The 26,611-nt window shown below is 46.7% G+C and overlaps 1 long non-coding RNA gene across 1 annotated transcript; it reads left to right on the top strand.

Annotated features, from left to right (window-relative positions):
- LOC144149314 (uncharacterized) lies at nucleotides 1-21,254 on the top strand. Its single transcript, XR_013318263.1, has 3 exons — nucleotides 1-114; nucleotides 18,894-19,091; nucleotides 21,093-21,254. It is a non-coding gene; the product is annotated as an uncharacterized LOC144149314 (long non-coding RNA).
- The last annotated feature ends 5,357 nt before the right edge of the window (nucleotides 21,255-26,611 follow it).

Raw genomic sequence — 26,611 nt, 5'->3', positions numbered from 1 at the left:
TATAAAGACAGTTTTTGTAGGACCTTGTCATAAGACGTCAGGAAAGCAGGCTCTGTTGGTAGACACCAAAAAGCATGGCTGTCATATTTTTATTGGGCTGTTTGGTTTTTGCTGGTGAGTAAAAAGAATGTGAGCCCGGTTCACACTTTTATTGTTCAGTTGTAGTTGAGACATCGTAATTTTCTCTCTATCACTTACGGCATGTTTGCTGAATGATTTGCTTGTCGTTTCTTACCATAGGTTACCTGAACCGAGGGACTTCCTAGTGGAATTGAAGCCAAGTGTTCTCTGTATTCTTGCTCTGCTCTCATTATGATTCAACAACGCAGACTTTACAACATGAGAAAAGGACACAACACGAGTGCTTAAGGTGTCCTCCTCTCGTCGGGGTACGTTTGCGCTGATCAGTCATAATGAATATCTACCATCTAGACCAGTTTTTGAACTGGTTGTTCTGGCTTTAGTTTTGCAGTTTCCAAGCATCCGGCAGTGAAGCAATATGGTAAACTTGCTTGTAAGTGAACTGTCATAGGCGCGCTCACAGGAAATGCTCTTATTTTGATTGGAGGATTTAAATGAATTCCATCGGTTGTAAGTACTTTCCGGGCAGACACAGCAGCACTTCATTCCTCAGCAACGAGTTGCTTTTTTATTTTTTAAAACAGCATATCTCGAAAGCTTTCTCTTGCGCACTAGTTTCGCCAAAATAAGTACAGTATACCATCCTTGCTATCTCTCACTTCATGACTTCTTTTTTAGGAATTCGTGGTCTTAAACAACTTTCATCAGTTTTGATTGTGCAGGCATAGCTTGAAATATTATAAATTATCTACAGCAAGTACGGGCTTGCACATTGGTAGACCTAATTAACAAAGACTTTCAAATAACATGTAGAACACCCAGAAGAAATATTGTGCGTGATTGATAAGCTTTGTTTAAACAATTAATATTAGTGGCTTAGCTCAGCTATGCCAGGAAATACGTAGCGTGAGTGAAGGTTCAGCTGGTTGTTCTTAGTTTGATTGGATGTCTAGGATTAGCTTGAATATTATGCTTGCTGCTTCTTCAATGGCACAAAGACGGTGCACGGATTATGTGACACGTGCATATTTATCAAGCGGCTGCGGCGCAGCATCACCAATCACCCCAGAGCTAAGCTGGATCCCAAGGCGCACGCCGGTGTTGATGCGTCACACGAGCCATCGGTTCTACACCTGTCCACCCCTTGCATGATCATCAAGAGGACAGGGCCTCCACGTACGGAACGGAGGTCGGTCAAGACACTGGGCGCGTGGGGCGTGAGAGACACCGGGCAGCGAGCAACGTCCTGTGCGCCGTGTGGCGTACGTGTTCCTCGCGCATGCGCAGCATGGCTCTCCAGGAGCAACGCAAAACAGATCATCTTCGGCCAGTGCAGCTCACGCTAAAAATCTGAAACGGTTTCAAAACAAATGAAAAAAAGAGCTTGGAGCTCGCAGAAGCATTGAAGCACTGTTACCTACGTGAAATGTTTTTTGAGGAACCAGGAAAAAATTTCCTTCAGCGACTGCGGTTGTAACGTATAACACCTCTAAAACTTGAGGAACGACCCTTTTCACCAAAGCGAGACCCGGGAACTTGTGGAGCTGGGAATAAGCAGGGCTGGATCCCAAAGTGTCCCCACAATTATTTGGTGCTGAAGTAGTGAGAGCTTTAGCCTAAAAGTAGTTTTCAACTGCTAGGAAAGCTAGAAGATTATAGTGCCACCAGACACGGAGAAAGGAGTATTTCAGGAGAGGAATCAGCTGGGCTGGGACAGCAGGGGTTGGTGTTGCGTTAATATCACTGTCTAGCGAGAAGCAAATGCAGCTTGCAGAGCAGTACAACAAATGACGCGCGAAACGCGTTGCCATAGTTTATATGTTATTCTACAAATGCGACGCACCAAAATCGTAATATTATCAAAATATTGTGAATATTGGCAGATTAATTTCTGCAAAATATATAAATAGAAGTGCTGACATTTTAGCAGCAGTTATTTTTAAATACTGTTCTAGCTAGAAGCTGTAGCGTGCCTCAAACAAAGCTCTAGAACGAATCCTGGAGCAGACGGCGTCTGTCGAAGCCGCCTTCCCGCCTCAAGTAGTGCACTCTCAATGCTCTCGGCTCTCGCGGGGTTCATAGATTTGCGCGCGCTTTTCAAGTTGCACAGGCCGGGCGGGGAAGTAAGGACAATTTAAATATGAACTAATCTCGTAGAGGATAAGAACCATCATTCATGGAAAAAATTATACCATTATTTTTTATTGTAGGCTTCCCGTTCTTTCGGCAACGATGTTTGAAACGCGAACATTTTTTCCGCCGCAAACGGGCTCCAATGGAAGTCTAGTCACGCGAGTGATTGGTCGGCGTCGTCTGCACACGACGGCAGACGGCTATGCACTAACTTCCCTTAAAGGAGTATGAGAGATTAATCTGAGATATCTACATAAAATGCTTCCTTTTTATCAAGAGATATCTCCCCCCAAGTTTCAACACTAACCGTTCAGTATAACATATTTTAAATGCATGTTTTTCTCTTGCCGCACCAGAAAGCAAAGAGCGGGCTAGAATACCATCATTTGCTACTTGCCCAAACTGCTGACGTCGGGGGTCCCGTGACGTAGCCGCCCCGCTGGCTGCGATTGGTGCGTGCTGCTGCACCGTGTGTTTACGTCATGGTTTTGGGACTGACGTCATGCTGCCCGGGGTGCGCGGGGATGGTGTGGACGGCTGCCAGTCTGGGAAAGCACGTGCGCTCGCTCTCCTGCCCGTCCAGACCGCCTGCGGGGCAGCAGAATGGGGACACCAGGTACTACCTTCTGTCATAGGGGCCGCTTGGCTTTCGTTTTGTCGAAACCGAAACTGACACAAATAAACGACGCCGTAAATGATTGTTTATGCTGCGATCGACAGTCTAATCGACCATTCTGTGATTACTAGAGTAATAGGCACCCATAAAGGCAAAAGAAAAACGTAACACGAAAAATTCGTGTCGGTACTCCTTTAAACCAGCGAGCCCTTTCCTGTTGGCGCCTCGCAGCAGAGTGCGCGTGGAGCCGTGCCCGGCGCTGTGCCGTTATTGCGCAGCCGGAGCAAGTCCTGTTGCTCGTCCTCAATACTTCTTGCTTCGTGCTAGACGTCTAACTTGCCTATGAAAAATAAACTATTGGCCCGTTCAAGGGCCAATGTTTTTTGAGCATTGCGTAAGAGAAACATATAAGCGATCAAGATTCCCGTAGAACGCCACGTGCAAGAAGTTCCTTAGTGAACTGTAAGAATTTACAATACTTCAACGAAACGAAGCCTGCTGAAGAGATGCTGTAAAAAGCCGGCGTGTAACGGGTGGCATATTCTGAGCTCGTGGTAGATATATCATGCCATAAAACACGCAAATAAGACAAGCGTACCCCAAAGGCACCAAAGGGCACGAATGGCAGTGTACTGGTCACATTTGGAGGGCCCAAATGACCTTCGGCCTAGGCCAAGTCAAAGTACACCCATACAAACCACGTGTTCTAGTTTGTACTGTATGTCATGACATATGTAAGCTCTAAGATGTCTCGAAACGCACACAGAAAGCGTTGTACGAAGTATGGAGGCACACGGCATGACTCCAGTAGTGATTTGGATACATGCGGGATCAAAGTACAGCAGTTTGTAAAAACTGCGGCGGAATGCATCTGGCGACAGATCCGAAGTGCCCGGCCAGCCAAGCGGTGACGCAAAGCCTTCGAGCATAACTTCTCTAAGTGACGACAGAAGCCTCGTTCACAAACGGACTGTTGGATGCACCGATTAATCTCAACCATAAAAAGGCGCCCACACAGCCTCCACACTCCAGTCACCATAATATGCGAAAGATCGATGACTATGCAAAGTCTGATCATGTGGCCCCAAGCAGAACTAATACTACCCTTCGCAAGAGCCCTGCGCTCACTGAATCACCTTTACCTCCATCACTACAATCTGACAAAAACGACCATATATATACACCGTTACTTGGTCAAGATACAGTCCCTCTTTGTGCTGCGCATATTTTCTGGAAGAAAGTAAACACATGAGAATCTCCTCTGGTAGCTTTAAAGGATTCCAAGTCTCCTGAAGGCACCTGTAGGTTGTCAAGTCCAAACCCTGCCTACACTAAAAAGGTCGAAATACTCATTCCCCACCTGGTGCGCATAGAGCAAAGTCAGAACCAATTGACGGACATTCTTAACGCCATTATTGACCAACAGAGTCAGCTCCTTCAGCTTACGGAAAATCTCCTTCACCGAAACAATGGGAGATAATAGCCAGTCGTTTGCAGCAGCACCTCGAACACACTAGGGACAAGCACCATGGATCCTTCTGGAATTGCAAAACATTCGTCCTCAAGAAAGCGGACCTCTTCATCAGGTATCTAAGATGGACAAGATCCACCGTTTTTCTCCTACAACAGACGCCAGATTTCAACCTTTCAATACCCGGCTACGACACATAGCTGCGAACCACAATACCGTGGCCGCCGCGCATGTCACGCAAGCAGGCGGGAAACGCTTCGATGTAGCCTGTCACTTATAGCGGCAACGCAGCGGTCTTAGTCAGCAGACGTTTTTCACATGGCGAGCTGGATCTTAAGCGCTGGTGTACATCTCATCCAGAATTTGCTGGAGTAACTTTGCAGCTTCATCAACGTGAAGTTGTGGTACTGTCCGTCTACGGCCGCCCCTTGGTACGGAAACCTGCTCAGGTTGACTGGTCTTCGCTGGACAGAATCCGTAAGACGCGTCCTGGCGCTTTGTTTGTCTTTGGCGGCGATTTCAATGCGCACCACACACATTGGGGAGCCAGAGCTGACAGAATTTAAGCCGCAAACCTAGTTCGTGCGATAGAAGACAGTAACTTCACGCTTATTATTTACCCCGACTGTGTCACACGTATTAGTCAATATGTCCGCCAAGGCGATACAACAACGGACCTTACTTCGGTGAATAAGCCAAATACATCGCATATACGTTGGGGGAGAGACCATTTTACCATATTTCTTCAGCTCCGTGGTCATCCCAGACAATCTGCAAATTACGCAAGCGTCATTTCTTGGGGTGGGTTTCGCGACACGTTAGAGGGGACACTCGTCGATACTTTGTACGACTAGTCCGAGGAAACGCGCCTGGAACAGCTTCTAGAAACGATTAACAAAGCGAAATGGTTCCGCACCCGGCAGTAATACGTTACGGAGGGCTCCCCGGCGCCAGATGTTCACCTCAAAAACTTGTGGAGCCAACGCCTCCATGCATTGCGCGAATTCAGAAAGCAAGAAAAACCGTCTCGGCTGCGCCGTCGCCTCAACCTTATAACGGCTGCGGCACGCGATTATGCGGCTACGCTTGCCTCGGAGACGCGGCGTGACATCTGCTCGCGTTTTAATGGTAATATAAATGGGCCCTAAATATGGCACCTTTTTTCGTAGCTAGCAAGGAAATTCGAAGAAACGCACTGCTGCCCAAGGAGTCGCCCCTCGCCAGTAATTTTCGAAGCTCAGTAGGCCCTCCAGGCAGACTACGTATTTTCCCCCAGCCAGCGACTTTGCCTGATCCGAAAATATACTCTCCGATTTCAGTACCAGAAAAGTCCGACGATCACCTTTCTACAAGTCTGGCAGACATTGATTAGCCATTCTCTATTTACGGGATCCACGCAGCTTTGGGAAGGGCGGATCATCGTAGCACCCCAGGCCTGGACAACGCCACCGTCACAGAACTCCAGAACCTCCCAGAATTGTCTTTACGCCTTCTGTTGGACAGTATTAACCTGGTTTGAATGACCAGCACGTTACCCCATGCCTAGCGTGACACCCTTGTCCAATCCATTCCAAAGCCAGGGAAACCACAGAAGGACCTTGCCAATCTCAAGTCCATTTTCCTCAAGACCAAACTCTGTAAACGGGTTGAACGCATCGTTCTAGAGCGATTCTATTGGCAGCATGAGAAAACTGCTACGTTTCACTCGCATTAAATTGGCTTCCGCCAATGCCTAATCACGCTGGATATTATGATCATGCTGCATCACCAGGTTATCAATGCTCGATCAGCTGTACACACACGGACTGGTGGCGGTGGATGTGCGTAAAGCCTACAACTGCGCCCCACACAATGCTGTGATAGAAAGCGCGAATGTTGCTGGAGTGCCTGGTCATATGCGTACATTCATTAAAAATGTTAGTACAATAGAACCTACAGAGTTCAAGTGCGAGAATACATCGGACAATCTTGCCCAAGCAGGGTTGGAGTGCCCCAGGGTGTATTCCTCTCACCCGTTCTCTTGAATCTCGTAATGGCATGCCTCCCGCCCTTGCTTGAGGAAATTCCTTCATTAAATTTCGCTATCTACGCTGATATTACCATTTGGGCTACGACTGCAGCACCTGGCGAAAAGGAATAAACATTGCCGCTTGGCATAGATCACATTAAACTGAATACCTCGTAGTTCTCAATGGCCAATCCATGAGAGCCGAAGCTATCCGCAGCCATTGTTTCCTCTCCGTGGCAGGCCAACGAATACTCAGGAAACCTTCCACTAAGGTTCAAGGAGCACACATTGACCAAGGTGGTTAAAGTACGACGTGGGTAAAACGCAGTGCAAGTGCCTGCTGCATCTCATTCGCCGAGTTACAAGTATAAATTGGGGTACGAGAGAGAAGCAGACGCGGCAGCTCGTAGCAGTTATAATCAATTCCCGCATTCTCTACGCCTACAATTGCCATGTAGGCGTAGACAAGATTAACCCTGGAAAAGAGAAGTGGAGAAGATTAACCATGAGGTCATACGGATTGTTACCGGGTTGCCGAAATACAACCCGTAAATCATCTTTACGTGCATGGTGGGATGAATTTGTTCTCGAATTAGCCGAGCAAGCCCTCTTAGCCCAGAAGGACCTCCTTATCAGCCCTAACACGGGACTTTCCATATTAGATGAGCTTGTGATATTACCCACCATGGCTGTTGGTCCACCCTCCGCAATCCCCTTCATGGGCTCTGAACATTCTATCGACAGATGGCAAGCCGCTTCCCCGTGGCGTGGGACGCCTGCGTCGGAATTCAGCAAGACGGCCCCGCTTTACCAAGGCGCACAATTTTAGCGTCAAGAAAGAACAGATCGATCGTCACTCACACCATCTTACACCAGCATGGAGGGGTCTTCGGTGTCTCCACGAAACAACAATGGTGAGAAGGACGAAAGTGGCCTAGTGCCAGTTTGTCTCGTGGCCTGGGTTGACACCACCCATTGCGTCGCTAATTCGGGTCTTCAAACAAGTACCGCCAGTGCCGCCACAACGCACATCCATTTACTTGCCCTTCTTGATGCTGCAAAGTGGGTGAGAAATACTTTCGAACCAAGGGGCATGCCCCCCAAGCGTTTGCTCTTCACTGATTCGGCTCGCGCCTGCAAGATCTGCAGGCGAGTCAGCGGAGCATCGTCATCATATCCAAGAATAGTCGGCACCTTGGGCGCACTTTTCCTGGATTTACATTCTTACCTCAACATAACCACCTCCATTGCTTGTGTACCCCCCCATGCTGGTATTGAGTACAATGAGTTGGCTCACAGCGAGGCGCCAGCTGCGGCTCGACGACAAACCTCGCCTATAGCATTGCTCATCAGTAATGCGAGGCCCGCCCGATGTCCCTGTCAGAAAAGCACTCACACAACATATACGCCTACAGATACTCCGACGCTTTCGTGAGGATAGGAAAGACCGTACCGAACAGCATGAGTACCCTGTTCCTTCCATGCCGGAAGGGTTACCGCTGGTAACACAGACATTAGTTCGCCACCTTGCCACTAACACTGCACGGTCCCCCTTGTTTCGCCACAAATTCTATGGCAATGACCCCGCCGAAGGACTCTGTCTGCAGTGTCACGTGCGTGCAAAGGCCTTACATTTCTTTATTTATTTATTGCGAATACTGCAAGCCAGATTTTCTGGCCCAAGCAGGAGGGGCAACTGGCAATACACAATCATTTATACAAGGATCAAACTTTTTTTTGTTAAAGTAAGAAAACAATCAAACCAAAAACAAGGCACAACGGTAAAGGCATGGCACACCATACAATACGCATACTCAGTGACAAATACTCGCATGGAGCGCTTCGGAAAAATTTCTGGCCTGAACAACTGTTTCCGGAAATGCATTCTATTCAGAAATGGTACGGGGGAAAAAACTAAGCTTGAACTGGTTTGTTTTTGCGAAAATAGGCTGAAGGGATTGAGTATGCGTGTGTCGCGTCCTTCTTGTGCTTAAGGGTTGAACTAAAGTCGGTGGTGTTACTTGCACTTTAGACGTAACAATATTCTGCAAGAATGATAACCGGGCCAATCGTCTTCGAAATTCTAAAGATTGAATGCCATTGTCAGACATGAGCTTCGAAGGAGGCTCCTAACGCCCATATTTGCAAAACATAAACCGTACTGCTTTTCTTTGGCCGAGCTCTAGCATGTACATATCCTTTTTAAAGGGCGGATCACAAACCACGGAGGCATATTCCAGTTTGGCTCTAACAAAAGTATTGCAGGCTAAAAGCTTGACGTGACTTGGGGCATGTCTTAACTTGCGCCTCAAAAAACACAACTTCGTAAATGCAGCTGAACAAATACGTGACACATGGGACGACCAAGTTAAAGAAGAGTTCAGGGTGATGCCGAGGTATTTATACTCTGCAACGTCTGCGATTGCAGTGTTCTGGAGAAAATACTGAGAACGAAAGAAACCTTTTTTCGTGTTATTCTCAAAAAAGCACATTTTGTGGCATTAAGCATCATTCCCAACTCCTCACACCACCTCTCTCTTTGTACTAGAGATTCTTGCAACACAACGAAGTCGTTAGGTGATAGAATTTCTCTAAAAACAATACAATCGTCGGCAAACAGCCTAACAGAGACCGCTTCACGAATTACAGACACCAAATCATTTATATAAAGAATGAACAACAGTGGCCCCAGTACACTGGCCTGGGGTACCCCAGACATGACAGCAAGAGAATGAGAGAAACAACCATTGATATCAACATACTGTTTTCTGTTTGGTAAATAAGCTCTAATCCAGTTCAAAATACAATCGGGAAGGCCAATGAGTTCAAGTTTATACAAAAGCTTATCATGCGGCACTTTGTCAAAGGCCTTACTAAAACCTAGGAACACCAAATCAACTTGTCCGGACTCATCCAAAGCTGCAGAGCTGTGATGAACTGTTGTGACCAGTTGCGTAACAGTAGACATTTTTTTCCTAAAGCCATACTGATAAGGCGACAAAATGTTTCTTTCAGCAACAAAATTCATGAATGAATCCCGTAATAACATGTTCTAACATTTTACAGCAGCTACTTGTAATAGAACTGCGTCTGTGAGTTCGAGATTGCAAGTTTATCTCCACTTTTAAAGAGTGGTTTGACCCTAGCAACCAGAAAATCATACGGTACTTCACCCGATGCCAGAGAGGTCTGAAAAATGCTAGTTAAGAATACTGATAACTGGTCAGCATACCGCTTTAAGAATCAATTTGGAAGACAATCGGGGCCGGGGCTTTTTCTCGAATCGAGCTTACGTAACATTGCCAGAACTCCAAGATCCGATATAACAGGCATACTTGAATCACGTGTTAGACGTTTTGGAATCACGCCACCTGGTGAAAAAAACTGATTAAAGTAGTGATTGAATGATTGCGCTATTTCCCTAAAATCGGTCACAATTTTGCCATTTATCGCTATTTCATTCAGGGAATGTTTTTGTTTTCACCCAAAAACGCCAAAACTTGGAAGGGTCGTTTTTGATAAACTCAGGAAGTGATACGTTAAAATAACGAGCCTTGGCTGATTTCACCTCACATTCCAACGACTGCTTGAGGCTTTGCAGATGTTTCTCACTTGGACTCCTCTTTCGCCTAAGATGTTTTATTTTTCGCTTGGTCTGAATTATATCTCGGGTAATCCATTCATTGTATCTTTTACTTTTGTTAATCAATACAGCCGAAGCTATTGTTAATCAATACAGCCGAAATTCTGCCACAGTCTATACAGACGCCGCTTCGTATTCAGGCCGAATAGCTATGACCGCTGTCGTTTCTACAACCGGAAACCTCGTTACATACGCATCATTTCCCACCATTCATTCTCCGCAGGCGGAGGACACGGCCATCTCCCTAGCCATTGCAAAAAACCTCTGCAGAAATAATTATCACAGACAGCCAACAAGCATATAGAATCTTTTCCAGCGGTTGCATATAACGACCTGCCAGAACAATTCTTCTCCAGCATCCTCCTGGACATCCCGTTAGAAATATTTGGGCTCCAGCGAAGTCCGCCGTGTCTAGTAACGAAGCTGTCCATCAGCGTACCCTAGAGTTGACCCACCGGGCAAGCCAGGAGTTCGGCGAGCAGTGGCAGGTCTGCCCCCTCTTGTCGTTCCACGAAATCACCCAGCATTACCGCCTGGAACAAACGCTATATCCCGGTGCGCACAAAATCCTCACTAAAGGGCAAGATCGCCACCTCCGAGGCATCCAAACAAACACTTTTCCCCACCCCACTAGAGTTCACATCCTGGCCCCCACCCTGTACTCCTCGCAGTTCCGCTCCTGCGAGGCTCAGGGCACCCTCTACTATATCATGTGGGGCTGTGATAAGAACCCCCACCTACCCCCCGTGACCTTCCCCCACCCCCTGAGCACTGGGATAGAGTACTGTACAGCTCGGACCCTGACGACCAGCTTTGGCTGGTGCAGATAGCCCAAAAAGCCGGACGGACTCAAGGGGTCCTGGAATGAGAACTCTTCCCCACGGCTGACTGTTTTTGAGACACGTTTATTTCTCCTCCTCCTTCTCCAAAATCGCGCCTCCCGAACGGTCGTAAAAACAGCGAGTGAGTATGAGTTAAAATTAACCAATAGTAAGCCGACGATTGTAGGTACTCATAACCAATAACCGTAGGTGTGCCCAACGGTATTCATTGTGCGCAAGATCTCTCAATCTAATGCTGAAACTCCAAAGTTTATTAAAATATGCCAAGAAACATAAAAACCAATACTCAAGTGATATACTCGTAGCTCTTTAACACTTAACCATCGGGCCATATCTGCCCAGACGATGAACCTCTATCTGGCACTCGGCGATGAAGGGACTTCTTTGTTAACGCTCCCTCGGGTTTGTCTAACCACTCCAAGCCGCTACAATTCACTACCGTCCAACCACGTACAGGCCTGCGCCGCCTATGCGACCTATTCTGTCACGGAACAGCCACCGCGACCCCGTAGTGCCTCGCAGTAAACCATCTACAGACACCACGCCGCGCTTCTCCCTTCATGCTTCCTCAAGGCTCAGATTATCATACCGTTGTAACCTTATCACCAAGGCCATTTAGGTGCCATGATTCTTTCAGTACATGCGCCGATATCCGAGCGTCTACCCGCACAACCCAAAATGAGTTCGCTATGCATTCGAAAAAAGGACTCAGTGCAGAGCCACTTCCAGGGTTTTACCATATGAACCGGCCACGAACGCATCTCCTCCGGTCGCGGGCGCAATAAACGACATTACGTCCCTTCTAAAAATGTTGTTAGGAGAAATTTGGCATATGTCATCTACGTTTGTGTTTTAAGAATAACCACGTATGGATAGCGTTACTGCAACGCCAAAGAAGGTATTTAAACGGAGTTCCGCCATTTAAGTTCTAAGCTTCACGAGCAGCGATGCGCAGCGAAGAGAGAAATACTAGCAGCGAGAGTTTCGAATCACAGCGGCCCAGTAGACAGAGAGACCATCTTCGGTACTATAGCTTAAGATATCGTCATTGAAGTTTGTGGCATCAGGGAGTTAATCAGTTTTACAGTATCAGTGATTAAAGTGTTTATTGTGTAATACCGACGCGGGCGTGAGCGTTCTTCGTCTTATGCCGGAGGTTGGGAAGAGCAAGGACATCTTTGTGTAAGAAAACCTGTTTCACTATCAAAAAGGCGCAAATGAATGATACAGACCTCAATTGTTTAACGTGAAGTGTAGAGCCCCAGATTCGGTAGCTCCTTTCTGTACCTTCTTGATCAGCTCACCATGATCTTGAAGAAGCGATGTTGTTCAACCTAGCTCCTGTGCCTTCGTAAAAGTGGAATATGTAATGTTCGAGTTCTTTTCCGAACATACCATCGGACGCGATTAGTTTGGGTTGTGCAGCGTGGATGTTTCACGGAATCAAGCAAACATTAATGGTAATATCTGATTTTGCCGGCACACATCTTCGCCCATAGAAATTTCTGGACACTTTTTTTAGTTTATCCATCAGATAGTTTGCTAATATTTCTCATTGACGCTTTTGTGGCAAGTAAAAGGATCTTGTTCAGGGGCGTAACACGACGTGTCATTCCTAACGCTCTTGGCAGAGGCGAAAGCGGTAGTAGTGGTTGCAAGAACCACCAACTCTCAGTGCACTGGGGTCCCTGTCCGGGTGTAGTTCTCTTTTAGACCTCTGGGTACTGCTTTCCGAGTGGCGGTGTTAACGTTCTTCGTTGCATGTGACAGTGTATTAACAAAGTGTTAGGTGTGTGGCCCGCATCTAACACTCGAACCCATTTTCTGAGACTGTAATGATGTTTTCTGTTCAATTAGATACTTCCACGAGCCGTATTTGTCAATGAAAGGCAACTACCTTTTCTTCTTCGTTCATTTATATAGCACAGTCGTTCAGTCTAAATTTTTGCAAAGTACCTACCGAGACATTCATTCTTTCATACTTCCGTACATCTCGTAGTCTGTTTTTACTGCGTTCTCATAATTTTGGAAACGTCCTCCAATGAACCTAACTATGCTATACAGCCTTTTCAAATGTAGTTTTGATCCAGGTATTTGGTTGCTGGAAGTTTTCAGGCGGAGTCATGTGGTGTTGCATGTTCACTGTGGCGTCTAGAGGCTTCTTTTAGGGGAGGGGGGTGCTGTCTTAGATACGATGGCCTGTTTTGTATTAGTTTTCCTCGTAGCTATCTTATGGTTAGAGGATTGGTTTCTCTGATTTTTTCAAGAACGTTGTAAACACACGATGTGAAGACGAAATCGAAAATTTACCCTTCTAAAGCATTTCGTTTTCCACGCAACAATGAAGGCCTCTTCGGCTGACTTTCATCCGCTGCTGCCCTCCGCCGCCTTAGTCATATATTGGCCTCGCAATATCCCTATTTTGGTGCATCTCTTTAATTTTTGGCCATTCCCTTCTCCTGGAGTTTTCTCTGGGTATCTATTTTGTTAACGTTGTTTTACACCGGGTGCCATTTTGTCTCACAGTAAATATAAGTATAATGGCGGCAATATAATGTTAATATTACCCTTGTTTAACGATAACTACGATTGAAACGCGATACTTTCTTCCTTTTGAAATTGAAAAAGGGAAGTGCGAAAGTCGAAACCGCAGCAGCCAAAGTAAAAGCGTAAACTATCAAAGTTCAAAGTCCCGGTGAGTGACAGTCCAAACCCACTGTCGTCGTTACTCGCAGGGGTTGGCTTGTTTGAAGCTAAGCATGAGGTCACGGGTTTGATACGCGGCCGCGGCGGCCGCTTTTCTGGTGGAAGCGAAAAGCAAAAACACCGGGTGTGCTAGATTTTCGCGCACGTTAAAGATTCCCAGTTAAAGATTCCCGGCTAACAAGGCGGTAAAAAAGTCCAGTTTGTATACCGGATAAAAAAACCAACTACTCACTGCCGTCGGAATGTGTAGAACCCTTAATCAAATCTATAGAATATACCGTAATCGTCGCTAAACCAGGACATGTCCGGAATGGGTCGTGCCCAGTTGACACGCAAAGAAAATGACAGCCTAACCTCATAATGTATTGATGTTCCTGCACGCAACGGGGGAAAAATGTACTGTGACGCCACAATGCTTGTTAGTTCCACTATGTCCCGATTCCTGCTTTTGCGGTGTACTGGACATTTTTTTTGTGTCCGGTTCGAACATTCAGTAGACTGATGCATGCCCTAACACCACACACCCTCCTTCAAACCTCCACCCCACACGTGATCAAATGTACCCCTTAAAAGATATGGATGACAAGGGGGCGACAATCTCAGCGACGTCGTTTGAAGGCTGATGGGGAAAAGGGGGGGGGCGGGGTTTTAAAGCAGCAGAGCAGTAGATGTCGCAATGCCAAAGCTCTAAATTCAGCAAGTCACAAATCGCCCAGACTTACCTCCCAATCGTCGTTCTCACACAGCAAGCAAAAAACACATACAGTTAAACCTGGATGTAACGAACCTCCATGTAACGAATTCCTAGATTTAACAAATTTTTTCCAATCCCCAACTCCATCTCCATAGAAGTCCATGTATTTGTGACCTCCACGTAACGAAGGTGTTGCGGTAATCGACCTGAATGTAACGAATTCGCGGCACTGATCATTTATGATTTTGAGCCGTAACACTACTAAAAATTTGTAAATACAACGCGCAAGTTCTATATAATAGGGGAAAAAATATGGGGCAAGATGGCGGGTTTAGAACGCATACGATTGCAGCAAGCAAGTGCGTGCCATCCATGCGAGCATCGATGTTTTGTGACGTCTGGTGGCGCTGCCGTGCCGAACGGGCGAGCGCACTCTGGTTAGGCTGGTCCGGTAGGTGTTCTGTTGTTAGGCGTAGCGCATTCTCAGCGCGGCGACGTCGTGGGTATCGTTGTGAGCGCTCGCTGTGAAAATGAGCTCCGTGCCGAGGAAGCGCAAGGTTTTGTCTCTTGAAGACAAACTTGCGATTGTAAATGCGGTTTCCACGGGTGAGAAGAGGAAGGACGTTGCTGCTCGATTTAATATCCCAGCCAGTTCCCTGTCGACGATATTGCATGCGAAAGACAGCATCCGCGACGCTGTGGAGTCGGGAACGAGTTCGAAGAAGAAAAGGCTCAAGACGTCAACTTACGCTGATGTGGACAAGGCTGTCTTTACCTGGTTTCTGGACACACGGGCGCGAAACGTGCCCATAAGTGGTGCAATCCTGCAACAGAAAGCTAAGGATTTTGCGTGTATTCTTGGCCATGACGATTTCAAGGCAAGTAACGGCTGGTTGCAAGGATTCAAGAGCCGGCACGGTGTCGTCGGTAGAGTGATTAGCGGTGAGTCCGCATCCGCTGACAGCGATGCCTCTGCCTCGTGGGTGGTCGAGAAGCTGCCTGACATCTTGAAGCGCTATGAGGCAGCGGACTTGTACAACGCCGATGAAACTGCGTTGTTCTACCAGATGTTGCCGAATCGCACGCTGGCGCTCAAAGGGGACGATTGTCGAGGCGGCAAGCAGAGCAAACTCCGTGTAACGGTTTTGCTTTGTGCTAACAGTGATGGCAGCGACAAAAGGATGCCATTAGTTATTGGAAGAAATGCCCGGCCAAGGTGTTTCAAAGGCACGAAGCGGATGCCTGTCAAGTACGTGGCCAATTCGAAGGCCTGGATGACCCGACAAATCTTTAGCGAATGGCTGAAGGCATTCAACGAAGATGTCAAGCGTCAGGGTCGCCAAATATGCCTATTGCTTGACAACTGCTCCGCGCACCACATCGAAGACCTTCAGCTATCCAACATCGAGCTGCAGTACTTCCCTGCGAATTGCACTTCCCTAATACAGCCGTTAGATAAAGGGGTCATAAACAGCTTCAAGTGTTGCTATCGTCGTCGCATCATACAGAAGATCTTGGATATACGCTTGGAACGACCGACAAAAATCGACTTTTACCAAGCGATTGAGATGCTTGCTGCTTCCTGGCAGGAAGTAAAAGCGCACACAGTCGCAAATTGCTTCAGGAACGCCCGGGTGTCCGCGGTAACAGAAACTGAAGTCGATGAAGAAGAACCCCAGGAACCTTCAAACCCACCCGACGTCACCGAAGCGTGGGATGCACTTCGCGCGAATGGTGGAGCACCCGACGACGTTGCACTCGATGACTTTTTGTACGCTGACAGTGATGCTGTGTCTACAGAAGAAATGTCGGATGTGGCACTTGCAGAAACTGTTAGAGATCGCGGCGATGATGAAGGTTCGTCAGAGGCGGATACATTCCCGTTGCCTACAGCAAAGGAGGTCTTGGATGCGCTGGACGTGCTGCGCCATCACGTCGGCTCGCAGGATGATGAGGAAGCATTGGAGGAGTTCGTTTCTCTGGACCGCCGCGTTGCGTCGTCTTTGACGCGAAAGACACAGGCGAAAATAACGCAGTTTTTTTGTGTTAAATAAACATTGGAGGTAAGTTGCGCTAAATCGGCATCTGCCGCATGTTTTTTTTGGTGTTCGTGATGATTTCCCTGGTGTTTACTTGAAAACTGCATGTAACGAAAACCTGGATGTAACGAAAATTTGCGAACTTTTTTCAATTTCGTTACATCCAGGTTTAACTGTATGAGCCACGCTGAGCCAGACTAAACGCCCCACATATTCGGCGAAATTGTCAGATGATCTGATACGCGTACCGCCACACGACAGCGAAGCATTCTTGTGCAGTGAGTAACATCTCTTTGACGCTCGCACAACGATAAATAAAAATGCAAAGAGACTGCATGATGTCCTGCAGCCAGCATTACCAAGCCCAAGTTTGCTGAAAATGCTTGCTCGCTGTTTCGCCTTTCCGAGTGACCGGAGTCCACTCTAGCTCGTGAGCCAGAATAATGCTTCCTTTTAGATTGTAGAGGTACCTTTTAGCAGGCCTCCCTGTATTCGGAAACCAATAAACCTCACCACCCCCTGTCCCCGATGGCTGTGAAGCGCGGCGCCGTAGCAACTAAGCCGAATTATTTTACTTTTTATGACTGCGCTTCATGAGCCACAAGTCGTGCCATGTCCCAAGTTATTCGTCCTCGATACTGGCAGCATATCCGACCATTTTGAGCTCCGCCGATCACCCAGGAAAAAAAGAGCATGACGTGGCAACGCCAATTGCGCTTCACGTTCCCCTGATACGTGAGTTCCGAACTAGTCTTCGTCTGCTGGCTCCGCCGCACCGTGGCTTCCTTTGGCGTGTGCTAACTTGTTCGTCGCACGACATCAGTGACGCTACACTGGGCTATATCACCGAACAGTGCTAACAACTTCCAACCCGCCACTCTGCGTGCGTCGTTAAGGCACACACTTGAGTTCAAGCGCTACAGACTCAACCAATACCACAAGTAACATTTACACATATAAACAGCTGTGTGAAACAACTCCGGCTTCACTCGCTTTCCCTTTCACATGGCACTAAGCTTGGTGGTAACACCCACTCGGCTTTCCAGGCGGGTTTTGTATTTAGGATTTAACAGTGACGGAACACAATCTCGATTGCAGGTGATTACTAGAATGCTTGGCGCATGATCGGCCTGTGAGTTTTTGTCGCTACTTGCTTTCCTCGAGCGCACACTGCCTGCATGGTTGCCTGGTTTAATTCTTTCATTTCAGTCACTGTTAGAAAAAATAGCCTCTCTATATAAAATAAACAAAGAGCACCCCAGCCATGCAGAAAATTTCCCCTGACCCTGCCTCAGACACAAATATGCCTGATCAGCACGTGCCACGCTTCTCTAATACCTATAGAAAAAAACTGGTCCCCCACCCCCCCCCCCCCCCCAAAAAAAAAAAATGACTCATTTGTACCGCGTGTTTCACAGGCTTTGCTGGGGGTATGTGGGTGCTCCTTGCCTGGACCTTCGCTTTGAGAGCTGGTTGGTGGAGCCAGGTGTAATTACAGATGATTGTGTGCTCCTAGATGGAGCTGCCCCGCGGTGGTGCAGCAGCTTCCTGGAATGCAGCCAAAGTTCTGTGTCTCGGCGTCACCCATATAGGGTTCGTTTTAGACTTAAAACAAATTTGTGCATGCCCCGTATCTTCGGGCAGTACGCCCTTATCGGGACACTTGATCTCGTTTCCCCATTCCTAATTCCTGGCCCCTAAGCTGAAATCAGAGTTCTGGTGTCTTTACCGACGTCCTTTTACACTATTGACACCCTCAGTCACTATCAAAGAAGATCGGCTCTTCCGCGTGCGAGACAAAAAATTGCAGCTCACGACACAAAGGAGCCATACATTGAAAACCATATCCCAACCCGACAATAATTTTATTTCTTATACAAAAAACCCGTGCTTTTTGCCTTCCTTGAAAAGCGATGGAAAACAAAATAACGCAACCCTCCATATAGTGACGACGATGATTGGAAGCGAAGATATCTTGCAATGGATTTTTAGTTCGCCAATGCCACACTGGGCGAACGTGCTGTTCTTGACGCAAGCACCACTTATCTAGAATACCCACATGAAATATCGTGTGTGCATAATGTAATCTAGACGTTTGGATGTAATCTAGACGTTTACCGTGCGAATAAGTACCTGCTGCTTGGCGTTCGCGTCGACTATGTGGAAATGAAGATATAGGATTGACGCAAGATTTATAGTGCGATGGACACCGGTTGGGTTGTAGCCGCGGGAAGCGCTTTTTTTATTTCCCTCCAGCCACAAATATTCATCACCTCCCCCCCCCCCACCCGAAAAATACACGACAATGATAGCCTATCTATAGAAATAAAGAATTGATCCGTCCGCATTGTGGTGCATTGTTTCCTTAAACTGGCCGGCATCGTGTAATAGCCCCCTTTTTCTTATTTGAGCTGATTCTAAAACAAGCTTGAATAATCGCGATACTGGGTTTAACCATCTACACCACTTCAAAAGAGCTGAACAGTGTTCACTTCTTTCAGAACGAAGAAATATGAACACGTGTTTAGGGCGTGATGTAGAGATGACTTCTTGTTTTTATTTTCGAAGGACAGAAAGATGTCAATAATAAACGTAATGTTCGCTTGTTATTCGTATATCAAGAGTAAAAGGGTGTATATTTTTTCGGTATTTCTCGCCAGGAATTAGCATTGCATTACAAGACAGAAGGAAAGGACACCGGTGCACACCAGAAATGGATGGTGGGCCCTGTAAAGCGAACATACCACGTTGGTTTTTCAATACAACGTCAAAACAATGTGAGCTCTTTTCTTACGGTGGGTGTCACGGAAACAGAAACAACTTTCCAGACAAATCCAAGTGCGGGAAAAGGTGTATTGGTAAGTATGTTATTTATTATTGTGTTATAATAATTGGCCTGAAATATTTCGTGGGTGGTTATACCGGAATTTACATAAGGCAATCCAATATTTTGACATTATCGGATACCGTCTTCTCGGGAATCCCAAAAGTGACTTCGTATAAATACGAGATGATTCCCCACTCCCATTAAATTATCGAAAGTGTTTCATGCGATTTCCAGCGAGGTAATGGCTGAATATACAATAATAATTGAAAATATATTTCCTTGCAAACACCATTTTCGGAGGTTCATTAGAACTCTGGAGTTTAGAAGAGGCAAACGATATCCGCAGAGTAACTCACATGATACTTATCACTGCTTAACATGTGTTACGCGGCAATGTGAACCCAATTTGTTAGTAGAATCAGCATAAAAGCTATCGTGTCATCCAAAATATTTATAGACCCGTACCTCCTGGCTAATACGGAACCAAGAAGTAGATGAGCATTATGTAAGAATACTAAAAGATATCTACAATGTGTGCACAGCTACCATCATTCTGTATAAGGAGAGCAGTAAAATACCTGTAAGGAAGAGCGTCAGACAAAAGACACAATCTCTCCAATGTTATACACAACGTGTTCACAAGAAGTATATCAGAACGATTTATTGGGACAGGTGGAAGTAAGGGTTAATGGAGACTACCTCATTAACCTCAGATATGCTGATGACGTTGCCTTTCTAAGTAACTCGGGGGACGAATTGCAAAGCATGCTTTCCGCACTGGACAAACAGAGTAGAACCCTGGGCCTGAAAATAATGTGCAAAAAACTAAAGTAACGATCAATAACGTCGGGACAGCACAGCAGTTTGAGATAGGTGGCGAGGCAGTGGAAGTGGTAATCGACTATATCTATTTAGGCCAAGTTGTGACCCCGGATCCCAACCATAAGGCAGAGATAATTAGGAAAATAAGAATGGGGTAGAGTGCATACACCAGACATTCTCAGATGTTCAATGGCAGCCTACCATTGTTCCTGAAGAAGAAAGTTTATGGTAGCTGCATCTTAGCGGTACTCAACTACGGGGCAGAATCTCAAAAGATCACTAAGGGGGTTAAATTTAAATGGAGAACAACTTAGCGGGCAATGGGGCGGAAGATGATAGGTGTAACATTAAGGGACAAGAAGAGAGCGGAGTGGGTCAGAGAACAAACGCGTGTTAAGGACATATTAGTAAAAATGAAGAAGAAGAAATGGACCTGGGCAGGGCATGTAATGCGAAGGCAAGATAACCGTTGGTCATTAGGGGAACAGAGTTAATCCCTAGAGAAGGCAAGCGTTGCAGGCGGCGGCAGAAAGTAAGATGGGCAGGTGAGATCAACAAGTTTGCGGGGATAAATTGGTCGCAGTTAGCCCAGGACCGGGGTAAATGGAGATTAATGGGAGAGGCCTTTGCCCTGCGGTGGGAGTAGATAGGCTGGTGATGATGGCGATGATGACCTCCGTGTCATACTTAGGCGTGCTCTTCTAATGAAGCAGTGCTCACTCTACTTAAATGTCACGTTTTTACCCGAAAGAAGATTGCAGCGCGCACGCCAACTATTGCCATTTGTTTTGGATGGCCGATACACCGTTGCAAATTTTCTGGGCTCAATTCCTCACTTACAGGGAATTCATCGAGACTGTACACTCCGAACTCCCTAATTCGCAAAATATTTGCAATGGTGGTGTAAAATTCCCTGTCTTTAAACAATCGGCTATAATTCTTATCTAGTTCTAAAGTGCCCAACGTTGCGAGAAACGCTTTTAACCTGGAAGATGTTTCGTAAGTAGAATGTAGTGGATTACAAAATTGTTAATTTAAAAATACGTGGATTCAGGAATAACTCTGTGTTTAGGCTTAAGTCAAATAGTGGAGCGCCATGAATTATTTGTCGCTAAAACACTCAAATGCAATATAGAAAGCGAATAATGTATGCGAACGAGCAAAAAAGTGGTCCTAATTAACACAATTTTGTACACCTCCTCTGTTTCAGATCAAATCAAGATCACTAAAAAGCCTAGAAACGGGACCGCGTCATCTGGAAATGGCCGCTGGAAAATATACAATCCATGGACAAGCAATAATACTGACACAACACGATAGTCCTTTGTTCCTTGAGTGCCACTGTAATGTGAAATACTGAAATAAAATAACAGGTAACCACAAGTGCCGTATTACAAGAATGCACTCTTTGCAATGGTAATGTAAAAAGACAAAAAGAAATCAAGCAGACAGCTGTGCTAGTGGCATGGCCTTTTGCTACCTACAGTGGTAAAGACTGGTGGCGCGGATACGCCACTCGAACTGCCATGGGCGAGTGGTATGGATTGCATTGCTTGGGAAATTCACCGCTGTACCCTTGTCATGGTTAACTCTAGATTTGTCATTTATGGCGTATCAATGTTACAAATATTTGAAGTTGTTACATTTATTTGTGATTTGTAAGAGCGGGAAATACTAGAACAGACTACGGTAACAATATTTTAAAATAACGTAGTGGGGATAATGTTAAGAACTCGGAAACGAGTACGGGGCAGAAATTGTGTATTGACAGTAAATTGTCGAGAAAGCAAAATATACAAGGTAAAACAAGCAATTGGGAAACACTCCGAAATTGCTAAATCCAAGCGGATCCCGAAAAAAGTGGTTCGCGAATCTAAATTAACCCCACCTCTGAGCAAAAATACAAGATTTCTAAGGAATGTTGCGAAAGAGTCAAAAACAGTAAACGGTGAGGCTGAAGGCATAGCTGACTAATCAAAACACAAGCTCTAATCCTCGCTTCAAAGGTGGCTTGAAAGCAAAGCTTCAAAAGATACCGACAACAATGGCTCATGCAAGGTCACTCTAATTCCAAACGTAGCTCTACAGAGGGTGAAACCAGAGATTGTGGAAGCCGTTACATGGAATTCGGCATGGCCTCGTCCCGAACGCAGCAGCATGTTACACAGCCAGACTAAAGAGGAGGACGCCACCTCTGTAGCCCGGCCGAGCGTAGGGAGAAAGAAAACGGGGAGGAGGATCTTTCGAATGGTGAGACACCGCAACATAGCCATGCTTATGTGCTAGCTCGGGGTACACCGGAATGCGACCCAAGCGCAGACACCGAAACAATTCGGCATGTGATCTTAGTGATTTGTATTTATACCGATATAAACCACTAAGTCTTGATTAACTAGATTTTAGGGAAATCCCCAAGGTGAAGTAAGCTTCTGCAAAGGAAGTTTGACATCCATCTGAATGCAGCCGTACGGCTACAAAGGAAAGATATGCAGCTTCCTCAGAAAATTCTCAGTTGAAGAAACATTCGTCCTGCTCCAGGATTCCAACCCGGGACCACCGCTTAACCGGAGCAGTCGCTCTACCAACTGAACAAACCGGGAGGCCAGTCGATTGTAGCGCGAGAGCGAATCGATCGACAACTCGAAGTGAGGGACATATGTTAATCGGCATGATTTTAGGAAAAACCCCAAGTTGGAGTACGTTTCTCTGTCCTCTGTTGCCATTGCTGTTTATGCTGTACATGGCTGGACTTGAGAAAGCTTGAAGGAAGTGAAATAGATTTCGATCTGTGTTATAGCCGCAAGTGACAAAAAGTGCAACAACATATCCCGAGACTTATACATGCAGATGATATAGTACTGCTGGCAGATAGCAAACAGTATCTGCAACAGCTCACAGATATCTGCGGGGAAGAAGCCATTGGACTGATGTTATATTTTAGCACAGCAAAGTCGGGAGTTCTGTTTTTTAATGAAGACGCTCGTAACGAATCGGTATTCGTTCAACAAGCAGTAACACCAGGGGTAACAGAATACAAATATCTGGGCATATCAATAAACGAAGGTCAGGCGTGTCTAAAAACGCATGAGGAGCATTTAAGATTGAAAGGCAAAGGAAACGCCTCTATCATTAGGCACTGTGCACTGTGGAGATATAACAGATGTGAAGTAGTGAGAGGGTTGATTGATTGATTGTAGGGTTTAACGCGCCGACGCAACGCAGGCGATGAGGCGCGCCGTAGTGGAGGGCTCCGGATTAATTTTGACCACCTGGGGATCTTTAACGTGCGCCGAAATCTCGTACACACGGGCGTTTTTGCTTTTCGCCTCCATCAGAAAAGCGGCCGCCGCGGCCGGGAATCGAACCCGCGACCTCGTGCTCAGCAGCGCAGTAGTGAGAGGGATCTGGAAGGGAGTAATGGTACCAGCACTCACCTTTTCAAACGCAGTAGTGTGTGTCAAGTCAGAGGTTTAATCAGGGCTAGAAGTAAATCAGAGGGTGGTAGATCGACTGGCATTAGGAGCACACAGTAAAACAAGAAATGAGGCAGTGCAGGGAGACATGGGTTGGGCATCCTTCGAAGTGAGAGAAGCACTGAGCAAAATGCGTTTTGGAGAACGACTTAGAAATATTGATGACCAGAGATGGGGGGCCAACGTTTTACGGTATCTTTACATGAAAAGCGTGAACACACAGTGAAGGAAAAGAACCAGAAGGCTCAGCACAATGTATGGAAACCTGGAACTGCAGGGGAAACGACCAAGGCAACACAAATAAGTGAAACAATCAGACACGACGACCAATGAAAACAAGATGGATGCGAAGAAGTCTCTAGATATCTACAGGATTGGGAAGAAGGAGATCACAAGGGAAAAATTATTCGATAATACTAACGGGATTGCATGGTTTTTGATGCCCGGACGGGTTGCTTGCGGACAAAAACACTTACCCGCGAGCCGGTACAGGAAGAACTATGCGAAGGCTGCGGAAAGGAGCCAGAAACCATGCGGCATCTTGTAACGGATTGCGAATGTATCCACGCAGTCCTCAGTGAGGGAGCCATTAAGCTTCTGGAGGCCCTTGTATTTAGGTGTAGCGGGAAAGTGAATTGGACAGCAGTAGATGTTAGTAAGAGAAGGTTAGAATGTTGGTGGGAAAAGAGCAGAGAGCAATCTGGGAAGACATGCCAAAAAAGGCATAAAAAGTCTTTGAGGCATAAAAAGACGGCGTCACCAAAACGCATGCAAATTTTTCCTCACTGATGTGTATGCGTTGATTCGAGAGATTTCCGCACAGATGTGCATAGTGCCTTTCTGAAGCCTGCCTTTTTAAAGGGCAGATATGGACACAAGCCGTCATGATATATATATTTAGCTAATCAGAATGGGAAATTAGGGGCTTGTTGAATTAACATAGAAATATGGCTCGGCAGTCAAGAAAACCTGGGAAAGGCCAGGATAGAATGTTGTAGGTAATTGAAACAGATAAAGAATTCGGAAAGGTAGAACGACACTGGAGCAAAAATGCCCACCCGGCGGGCATTTGTTCTTCAGTTTGTTTCTAGCTGCTCTCGCGTGTCGCCCGGTGTGCACTCTCCCCGCTGCTCTTGTCAGCGCCGGTTTTAAGCCTCTCCTTTGGTTGTGCGCATGTTCCGGGTTTTATGCGGCCTACACGTGTTCGTTGTGGCTTCAGTTCATTGCACGGGCCATCCCGCGCAAATGACGCACTTATGCCGCTATCGGTATTCCATGGGCACTCACTGCCCCGTAATCAGGCTCCGTGGGCACACGTAGGGGCTGCGTCCCTTGAACTGGTTATACATTATCTACCTCATATTTCGAATCCTGGCAGCGCTGTCCTGTTCTCGAGTAGTCTGGAGCGCAAGGTATGCTACTTTGCAAGTCACACGTTCGAATCCCGGAGGGTACATTGCTTTTTGTCTTTTTTTTGTAAGTCGACTTTTTCATTTTCGGCCTATGTTTTGTATACTGAGTTCACTATTTTTGGGCCGTAACATTCAACGTTCCACGAACTCGTTCATAGAACGCGCGAAGGCTGACCCTGATGCGCTAGCCAGTTCTCGTTGGCGTGCTGTTGCCATAAGCACCGACGGCTTGCGAGCAGTGAGAACAGGCCAGAATCAACAGACCCTTCGCATGGTGCGAATAGGCTTTTTACAATACAGGCATAACTGAGGCAAGCTCAAATTATGGAGGAAAAGAGCATGGCATTTGAGCGTCTGCGGTGACGCGGAGGGCATTCGCCAATTTCGTAGGCGTCGACTCGTGATTGATACGATTCCAAGCCTTCCTTGGAGGCATATCTTAGGCATTTTACAGCCGACAGTTTGGCAGAAGCCTGATACGACGATTACAGAGATCTCGAGAATGCCCATCCAACGATGCCGTCGGATGTCAAGCATGTTGTTTAATAGAACGGAAACATGTTTGAATGCTAACCTTGGACATCCTACAATCAAGGTGCATCCCCTTCCATCGTCACAGCCTTTAGTTGGTGCGGCCGCCAGAGACCGCGCGTTGTAGGTTTTCTTCTTTCGGGCTTTATAACATAATTACAAATTTATCAACCGGATAATTTGAGGCAGTATACGCATTGGAAGCAAACCCGGCAGCTTGACAAATTCACCTAAGTGTCCCTTTAATTCAACGAGCCCCTCATTTCCCATTCTGATTCGCTACATGCGTAGCGAGGGCCTCTGTTCTGGCAGTCTTGGTGCCATAAGGAGCTTAAGATGGCTCAACACTGGTCGACCACCTCGGCATGTCGTAGACACTCGAGTCACGGCCCCTGGGTAAAAACAAGGTCTCCTTCAGCCCGAGTAGTGCGAGTGTCGCTGGCTACCGCCCCGAAGCGCAGGAAACAAAAATACCTCAATACAAATACCCCAGAAAGGGAAGGGAAAATATCCGCGGCCATAGCGTAGTAGTCATCGCACCAGACCCGTACTCTGGAGGTCGTGGTTTAGAACCCCGCCCGCCAAGCATTTTTTCGCCGCTTCCTTTTTGTGTTTCGGAATTTGTCATCTGTTTCTATGGCCTACCACATTGTCTCCTTTGGTTTCCCAGGTTTCCTTGACTGCCAACCCTTATTTCTGCTTTAATTAAACAAGCCCCTTATTTTACCATTCTGATTCGCTATATATATTGTAACGAGAAATACTAGCCACCATCAACGTAGCGCTACCACGCAGCTACACACCGGGGAAGTGGAAAGAACAGCTAGCGGAGCGTATTACCTCATGCGACCTGCATCATCATCATGGCAAGACTCAAGATCATCATCACCAGTGTGTTGGCACGAGAGCTGTGCGCGCACGGTAGAACCCCCTCGGACTCTGCTGAGCTTCTGTGCGTTTCAATGCCTTGTTGCCGTCCTGCCGATAAACCTATTCATAATTTTGGTGGATTGTGCGGATTCAATCCTCGTCGCCCTCCCCTGCTTCACCCCGTGTACCCGCATGTCTGGATCTTCGGAGTCGCAGCCTGCTTTCTTCCGCAGAGTGAGCCATGACTAGCGACGCAGGAAACACGTCATCGCCTTCGCCATCGGCTGTCATCTGCTCCGGGGTGATCCGCTAGCGTGATGCGGCGATGTTCACTTGCGCAGACGACAAGTCGAAGATTTGAAATCGGCTTACGAGAGGGTAAGTGCGCACAATGATTTCCTCTACCCTCGGACGAGCTGGCTGTTAAAAAGGCGCCGACATTC

This window comes from Haemaphysalis longicornis, unplaced genomic scaffold (assembly GCF_048455015.1).
Source record: "Haemaphysalis longicornis isolate Haplotype H1 unplaced genomic scaffold, Haemaphysalis longicornis Haplotype H1 scaffold_8, whole genome shotgun sequence".
Classification (NCBI taxonomy): Eukaryota; Metazoa; Arthropoda; class Arachnida; order Ixodida; family Ixodidae; genus Haemaphysalis; species Haemaphysalis longicornis.
Note: the sequence above shows the minus strand (reverse complement) of the source record. Positions and strands in the feature narration are given on the sequence as shown.